This window comes from Megascapheus bottae, chromosome 6, assembly GCF_031878675.1.
Source record: "Megascapheus bottae isolate mThoBot1 chromosome 6, mThoBot2.hap1, whole genome shotgun sequence".
NCBI lineage: Eukaryota > Metazoa > Chordata > Mammalia > Rodentia > Geomyidae > Megascapheus > Megascapheus bottae.
Window position 1 is genome coordinate 51357156 of NC_143514.1, and position 9013 is coordinate 51366168.

At 40.5% G+C, this 9013-nt stretch overlaps 1 protein-coding gene across 2 annotated transcripts in view; it reads left to right on the plus strand.

Moving 5' to 3' along the window:
• The window catches only part of LOC150061841 (uncharacterized), an 84983-nt gene that overhangs the window by 21974 nt on the left and 53996 nt on the right, over nucleotides 1-9013 (plus strand). The window contains exon 4 of one of the 2 annotated variants that reach the window (XR_016535954.1): nucleotides 1853-2030. The gene's annotated coding sequence lies outside the window, so the exon portion shown is untranslated. The remainder of the gene's footprint in view (nucleotides 1-1852; nucleotides 2031-9013) is intronic. The other variant, XR_016535955.1, reaches the window with a different exon arrangement.

A 9013-nucleotide genomic window follows, 5' to 3' on the forward strand; every position in this document is an offset into this window, starting at 1 on the left:
GAGTTTGGCCTAGTGGTAGAGTACTTGCCTAGCATGTACAAAGACCAGGGTTTGATTCCTCAGTACCACATTCATAGAAAAAAAGCTGGAAGTGGTACTGTGGCTCAAGTGGTAGAGCTCTATCCTTGAGAAAACCTAAGGACAGTGCTTACGCCCTGAGTTCAAGGCCCAGGACTGGCAAAAAAAAAAAAAGTAAAGAAAGAAAGAGAGGGAAGGAGGGAGGGAGAGAGGAAGGGAAGAAGGAAGGAAGAAAGGAAGGAAGGAAGGGAGGGAGGGAGGGATGAAGAAAGAAAATAGTCACTGGTGATGTAGCCTGTAATCCTAGCTACTCAGGAGGCTGAGATCTGAGGATCAAGGTTCAAAGCCAGCCCATGCACAAAAGGACCTGAGACTATCATCTCCAATTAACCTCTAGAAAACAGGAAGTGAGGCTTGGCTCGAGGGTAGGGTGGTAGCCTTGAGCTGAAGAGGTCAGGGACCCTGCCCAGGCCCAGGGGTAGGGCAATAACCTTGAGCTGAAGAGCTCAGGGACAGTACCAAGGCTAACCCCATGACCCACACACACACAAAAAAAATAGTCAAGAGAAAAGTTTAAGCAGGCTATACAAACAAAAGATTTGGTTTATTTTTGAGAATAATGTATGTATGTGTGTATGTATGTATGTATGTATGTATGTATGTATGTATGTATGTTTGTTTGTATGGTGCTGGGACCTGAACTCTGAGCCTCACATATATTAAGCGTATGGCTTTGCCACTGAACCACACACTCAGCTCTGAAGATTTTTGTGTGTGGTACTGCTGATTTAACTGAGGGATGAATACTTGCTAGGAAATGCTCTACCACTTTGACTCTACTCTCAGCATTTTTTGTTAATTTTGCTTTTGATAGAGGCGGTGGCTCATGCCTGTAATCTTAGCTACTCAGGAGGCTGAAATCTGAGGATCAAGGTTCAAAGCCATCAAAGGCACAAAAGGAATCGAGACTCTCCAATTAACCTCTAGAAAAGGAGGAAGTGGGGCTTGGTCAAGGATGGGGCGGTAGCCTTGAGCTGAAGAGCTCAGGGACAGCATCGAGGCCGAGTTCAAGCCCCATGACCCCCCCACACACACCAAAAAAAAAAAAAAAAAAAAAAGAAAGAAAGAAAAGAAAAGAAAAGAAAAACAAAGAAGGTCTTCCTAACTCTGCCTGGGCTGAATGGGGAACTCATAATCTTCATGCCTCCTGAGAAGCTGGGATTACAGGAGTGTGCCACCACCTGGTGAAGGTAAGCATTTTCAGAAGGGGAATCCTTTTTCATCATGTTATACATTTGTTGTTTTTTTATGAAGCAAAAATATCCTATCAGGTAAGAAAATTCATTTATTAGAATAGTTCACTTATTAGAATAATCTCACATTTCAAAAAAAATAAAGGCGAAGTGCTCAGGCCTATAATCTTAGTTACTCTTGGAGGCTGAGATCAGAAGATTATAGTTGGAAACCAGGCCAGGCAAGAAAGGCCATGAAATTCCTATCTCCAGTAAACTACCTAAAAGCCAGAAATGGAGCTGGGGCTTGAGTATTAGTGTGCTAGCCTTAAGCAAAAACAGCTTGAAGACAGCATCCAGGCCTGAGTTCAAGCCCTATAATAGAGAGAGAGAGAGAGAGGAAGAGAGAGAGAGAGAGAGAGAGAGAGAGAGAGAGAGAGAGAGAGAGAGAGAGAGAGAGAGAGAGAGAATGTGGGAGTGAGAGGGAGAGAGGAGAAAAGAAGAGTACTTCTCTAACAATTACATTGTCTTAAACACAATGCTGAAAAGAGTAGCACTTCAAGAACTCCTCAAATTGTTTTTTCTTTGCTTGTTGGACACAGAGTTCTTCATGCTACAATGTCAGGCTCAGGAGAACGTTTTTCACCTCATTCTGTACACAGAGCTGTTCCAGGATGGTGATTTCAGCTAGATTCCCTGAGTCTATCTACTGTGTCAGCTCTCAACAGGACTGCGCGCCCCTCCATTTCTGCAATCATGATTCAATCTGAGCAAGACCAGGTAAGAAGAGATGAGACCACTCGGTGGCAAGAATGAAGGAGATTGAGCTAGATTTAAGGGGAAGGTTTACCAGGAAAGGGAAAAGCTGGGGCCCAGACATCACTGCAACACATATGGCTTAAAATTAGGGAATGAACTCTAGGAAGACATTTTCTGTCAATAAAAATTGTATTGCTTTCCAAAGTCTACTCATTCATTTAACAACTAACGACAAGTAAGCATCTTTCCCAGATGTTTGCATGAATTATCTCAGTCATATTCAATAACCCTCTCTGCTTTTATTTATATTATTCTACTATGATTATATATATCATAGTTTGCATTATGCTGGTGTTATTTTCTCAGAGGCGAAGAACCTCCTTCATTAAACTAATGGGTTCTTCTATTTAGATTCTGTTACTAATCTGCCTCTGGAGCTTAGAGCTGTTTTGGAGAAAGAGCCAGAGTCTATGTTAGATAAGCAAATGACTCTGCCTGCAGCCTTAAATGGATAATCTTACAGGGTGGACCTTTCACTGAAGCTTGACTAAGCATTTGTTTTCAGCTCATCAGGGCCAGGAGTGCACATGCAATCTAGAATTTGTGTAGCAATCAATGAAATTCCTAATGAGATTCTATTATCAATAAGTGACAACAGAGTTTATTTGTGTGAGTACACACATAAAAGGAAATGAAAGTCTGAATTCTACTATGGAATTCAAATAGCTACTCAATGTAATGGCTGTTAAATGGCATTTTCATGAAGAAATGGACTGATGCCAATGAAAATGATGTTGGCAAGTATGAAAAAATTTCTTTGGTTTTAACTTAAAAGGCTGAACAGACTGGTTTTATATTTATTTGAATACTTTAAAAAATTATTATAGTTTAGGACAATGGAAAGAGAACTGTGGCTCAAGTGGTAGAATACCACCATTAAGTGAAAAAAACTAAAGGACAACACAAGGTCTTGAATTCAAGCCCCAGTACCAGAACACACACACACAAATTTTTTTTTTCCTGAAGCTACTCCTTTCTTTTTTTTCATATATTTTTTATTGTAATAAACAGAAGGGTTACATTATATTCAGGTAGAAGGTGCATTACTTCACAAACATTGCTACCCTTCCTCATGTCTTGGTCCCCATTTCCCTCCCTCAGCCCTTCCCCTCATCTTGTTTTCCCCCTTCCCCATCTGATTTCAAATAACCAAATAAGCATATATACAAAATATCAGATAACCAGGTAAAATACTGTAACAATATGAGATAACCAAGAGACAGCAAAAGAGATGAGAGATAGCATAGTACATTAAGGACAACAATCACTCATTATATGACTTTTGCTTCTATATATTGGAGGTCCTTTCATTTAGACACACAAAAAATTTTAAAAACTTTTTTTTTCTTGGGGCTGGGAGTTTGGCCTAGTGGTAGAGTGCTTGCCTAGCATGCACAAAGACCCGGGTTCAATTCCTCGGTACCACATTCATAGAAAAAAGCCGGAAGTGGTGCTGAGGCTCAAGTGGTAGAGCTCTAACTTTGAGAAAGTCCAAGGACAGTGCTCAGGCCCTGAGTTCAAGCCCCACAACTGGCAAAAAAAAAAAAGACCCTGAGACTCTTATCTCCAACTAATCACTAGAAAATGGGATGTGGGGCTGTGGCTCCAGGGGTGGAGGTGAGGGGTAGCCTTGAACTGAAGAGCTCAGGCCCAGAGTTCAAGCCCCAGGACTCACAAAAACAAAAAACAAAACAAAACCTTGTGATCCTCCTGCCTTAGCCTCCCCAGTGATAAGATTATGCCTAGCTTGAACCTTTCTAAAAACAAGCAACCAAAAACAAACAAACCAAACCCCAAAAGCAAAACCAAATAAAGCCACCCATGCTGGTGGCTCATCCCTGTAATTCTAGCTGAGATCTGAGAATGATGGTTCAAAGCCATTCCTGAAAGAAAGTCACTGAGACTTCGGAAAATTTTCTTTTATTGTTGGGGTGATATACAGAGGAGTTAGTTACACTCATCAGGTAGAGAATACATTGCATTGTTACCTCTTCCCATGTTTTTCTCCCACTTTTCTTCCCCCCTCACTGAGATTTTTATGTCCAATTAAATACCAAAAAAAAAAAAAAGAAATGTGGAAGTGGAAGCTGTGGCCTTGAGCAAAAAAACTCAAGGACAGTTCTCAGGCCTGCACAAAAAATAAATACATTTTTCTGCTGTATTTCCAGTGATTGTCATCTTGTTGCTATATAGTCAACAGAGGGAGCTCTTGTTACAAAACCTGTTAACTTCCCTACAAAATTTAGAAAGTGGTAGAAACCAACGGAATAATACAAGAAACAAAATTTTATGATATATAATCTATTTTTTGAATTTTTAAAATTTCTTACAATTCCCCCAAATAAAAGAACTGAGTTTGAGTTCTCATTCATCATCATCATCTTCTTTTTTTTGCCAGTCCTGGGGCTTGGACTCAGGGCCTGAGCACTATCCTTGGGCTTTCTCAAAGCTAGAGCTCTTCCATTTGAGCCACAGCACCACTTCCGGCTTTTCTATGTCTGTGGTACTGACGAATAGAATCTGGATCTTCATGTGTGCTAGGCAAGCACTCTACCACTAGGCCAAACTCCTCGCCCCTGATTTAAATTTTTATTGGGCATCTAGAATCTCTAGAAACAGAGCTTAAGGGATAATGTTAAGCTATAGGTATTTCCAAGTATTCTGTATGAATTAGATTTTTTTTTTCCTATGGCAGAACTGGGCTTCATGCTTACTAGGTAGAAACTCTGTTTGAACCATAGTTCCTGTCCATTTGGCTCTGGTTGGTTTTGAAATAGGACCTTGCTTTTTGCCTGGACTGGGCCACATTGGGCAGTGATCCTCTTGTTTATGCTTCCCACTGGAGCTAGGGTGACAAGTACATGCCACCACCGCTTTTCCTTTTGACATGGAGGTTACCTTTTCCTGGACATGAGAACCCTGAGCCTCCTGATCTCTGCCTCCTGAGTAACTAGGATTACAGGCATGAGCCACTGGTGTACCCAGCCATGTACTAGATCTTAAAAGAAAAATATTCTTTGCTCCCTCATTTCTTTTCTTCTTGGTGCTGGGGATCAGATGACTTATCTTTAACGCATATAATACTCTTCTGCTTAAAATTCTATATCTTCATTCATATGACAAATCTAACCTTATAAGGTTGGTAGATTAATTAACACAGTTAAATACACAGTTAAGTACTTAGCTATTTTCAGTAAATTACCAACTAATATTTTTACTACTGATTCATATGTCAATATATACATATATTGTTATATACATATATATATGTGTATATGATCTGGAATGTTTTTCTAATGACTCCATCTCTTTTCTAGTCTTTATCTTCTTTCTTGACCTGTAGGGACCTCAGAAATCTAGCCTCATTCACAGTGTGGATGCTCTTTGGTAATTAACACACTACTTTGTTCTGAACTATAATTATTGTTATTTTTTTTTTTTGTGGGTCATAGGGCTTGAACTCAGTCTGGGTGTTGTCCCTGAGCTCTTCAGTTCAAGAGGTTACTGCCCTACCCTTGATTCAAGCCCCACTTCCTGGTTTCTGGAGGTTAGATGGAGATAAGAGTCTCAGGTCCTGGGCTGGGAGTTCGGCCTAGTGGTAGAGTGCTTGCCTGGCATGCACGAAGACCCGGGTTCGATTCCTTGGTACCACATACATAGAAAAACAAAAGCTGGAAATGGTGCTGAGGCTCGAGTGTTAGAGCTCTAGCCTTGAGAAAGTCCAAGGACAGTGCTCAGGCCCTGAGCTCAAGCCCAGGACTGGCAAAAAAAAAAAAAAAAAAAAAGAAGAGTCTCAGGTCCTTTTGTGCCCAGTCTGGCTTTGAAGAGGATCCTTAGATCTCAGCCTCCTGACTAGCTAGGATTACAGGTTTGAGCTACCATGCCCAGCTTGCTAAGACTCCTTTCAATACTGATGTTTTTGAATCCTGTGTCACATTTATGGCTTGCCTAAGCTCATCATCATTTTAATTTATCTAAAATCCTAAATCATTACCACTTTTTTCTTTTTTTGCCAGTCCTGGGGCTTGAACTCAGGGCCACTGTCCCTGAGCTTCTTTTGCTCAAGGCTAGTGCTCTACCATTTGAACCACAGCACCACTTCTGGCCTTTTCTGTTTACATGGTACTGAGGAATCGAACCCAGCCAGGGCTTCATGCATGCTAGGCAGGCACTACACCATCAAACCACAGTCTCATCCCTTACCACCTTTTTTTGTTGGTCGTGAAACTTGAAATTAGGACTTGGACATTGTCCCTGAGCTTTTTTGCTCAAGGCTGGTACTGTATTACTTGGAGCCACAGCTCTACTTCTAGTTTTCTGATGGTTAATTGGAAATAAGAGTTTCCTGGACTTTCTTACCCAGGCTGGCTTTGAACTGTGATTCTCAGATCTCAGTCTCCTGAGTAGCTAGGATTATAAGTATGAGCCACCAATGCCTATAGCACTTTCCACCACCCCCCATAATGCTAGTACTGGGGCTTGAACCTGGGGGTCTAGATGCTGTCACTTAACTTTGTCACTCAAGGCTAGTGCTCTACTACTTGAGCCACAGCTTCACTTTTTGCTTTTTGGTGGTTAATTAGAGAAAAAACTTCTGCAGACAAGGGCTGAGAGTGTGGCCTAGTGGTAGAGTGCTCGACTAGCATGCATGAATCCCTAGGTTCGATTTCTTGGTACCACATGCACAAAAAAGGCCAGAAGTGGTACTGTGGCTCAAGTGGTAGAGTGCTAGCTTTGAGGAAAGCTCAAGGACAGTGCTCAGCCCATGAGTTCAAGCCCCAGGACAAGCAAAAAAAGAAAAAGAAAAGAAAAGAAACCGATTCCACAGACTTCTCAGGCTGACTTTGAACCATGATCTTAAGATCTCACACTCCTTTGAGTAGCTAGAATTGCTAGCAGAAGCCACCCCAGAAATTCTCAACCAAGGCAGTGGAAAAATACCCCAAAGTAGGATTATATCCTTTAGTCTCTGGCATTGGGGACAATGTCATATTCTGAGTCAATAAAGATGTTAGAAGCTTCTACTATAGCTGGACTCTTCTGTGTATTTGTGATCTCACTAGAATGCTTCCTTGTCTGATTCCAGCAGCAGTCTTTTGCTTGAGGCTCTAAAAACTTGGCATTATTCATCAAATAATTCAGTGTTTTCTAAGTCATTGTTTTATTTTTATTTTTATTTTTTTTGCCAGTCCTGGGCTTGAGCTCAGGGCCTGGGCACTGTCCTTGGACTTTCTCAAGGCTAGACCTAGAGCTCTACCACTTGAGCCTCAGCACCACTTCCGGCTTTTTTTTTTTTTTTCTATGTATGTGGTACCGAGGAATCGAACCCGGGTCTTCATGCATGCTAGGCAAACACTTTAACCACTAGGCCAAACTCCCGGCCCCTCTAAGTCATTGTTTTATATCTTTGAAAAATTACAGAATAGTTCTCTAAAATGAAGAATAAAGGAAAAGGTATTATCAGCCTTCTTTACATCATTCAAAATAAAAAAAATTAGTGTGGCAGTGCTTTAATACAAGTTCCTTTATTAATACATGCATATACCCCTTATTAAGATCAGCAATGAAAGTTTCAACTATGCCAAGAAATATAAGACTAAAAATATCAAAGATTGTAAGGACATATGGAATTTTAAATGCTTAAATCCTTTCTGGAGAAATCAAAGAATGCTTTCATCTAATGCCCTTGTTTTCTTCTCACCCGAGGAAGATTGACAGTGTCTTTGATTAAAAGAACACTTTGATTGAAGTGTTTTTAAAAGAGAATATTTGTTAAGAATTTGCTTTGTTATTTGCAGTAATTTTAAGAGTTTAAATTTACTTTTCCTCTTTAACATGGCAAAAAGATTGATTTCCAACAATTTTCTAATAGGACTTTAATAATGCTTTCTATAATTTATTCTTTTAATGTTTATTTCTAATTAAGGGGTAACATTTTACTAAAGGGTTATAGAGATAGTCTGGTGTTAGCCTACTTGCTTAGCGTATTTGAGCATCTGGGTTCCATTCCCAGGACTGGAAAAAAAAAAAAAGATGAAACTGTAACCCCCTCTGGTACATAACCTTTAACCCTTATAATAACAAATATATTAAAATTTTTAAAAGAAACCATAGGGACATATACATAAAACCCAACCCCCTAAATACCAAATACTACTAAACACAATTACTATCTTTTTTTCCTTTCTTTCCTTCCCTCCATTCCCTGTCCTTCCCTCCCTCCCCCCTCTCTTCCTCTCCCTTTCTCCTCCTTTCCTTCTTTCTGTATTTTTTCCTCTTTCTACTTATTTTTGTGGTACCAACTATTAAACCCATGGCTTCATTTATGCTAAGTGCATGTTGAACATAGATCCAAACTGCCAACCCCGAAAAGACAGGGTTTTCATATCTTAGGAAAAAACATGCCCTTGGAATTGGTACTGTGGCTCAAGAGGTAGGGTGGTAGCCTTGAACTGAAGAGCTCAGGGACAGTGCTCAGGCCCAGAGTTCAAGCCCCATGACTGACCAAAAGAAAAAAAAAAAAAGAAAAATCTGCCCTTGCCAGATAGCTAATCTATTATTGCCTTGAATTTGAACTTCTAGCCTTCAGAGATGTGAGAAATAAATGTGTTAATATGTCACTCAGTCTGTTATTCTGTTAGAGCAAAATGAGTGGACTAAGATATTCCTTTACTTTGAAAACAATATAGACTCATGGATTTTTTTCTTTTCTTTTCTGTGGGTCATGGGGCTTGAACTGTGGGCTTGAGCGCTCTCCCTAAGCTCTTCAGCTCAAGGCTACTGCCCTACCCTTGAGCCACCACCTCACTTCCCATTTTCTAGAGGTCAATTGGAAATAAGAGTCTCAGGTCTTTTTGAGTGGGGGGGGGCGGTCATGTGGCTTGAACTCAGCTTGGGCTCTGTCTCAGAGCTCTACAGCTCAAGGTGACCACCCTACCCTGCAG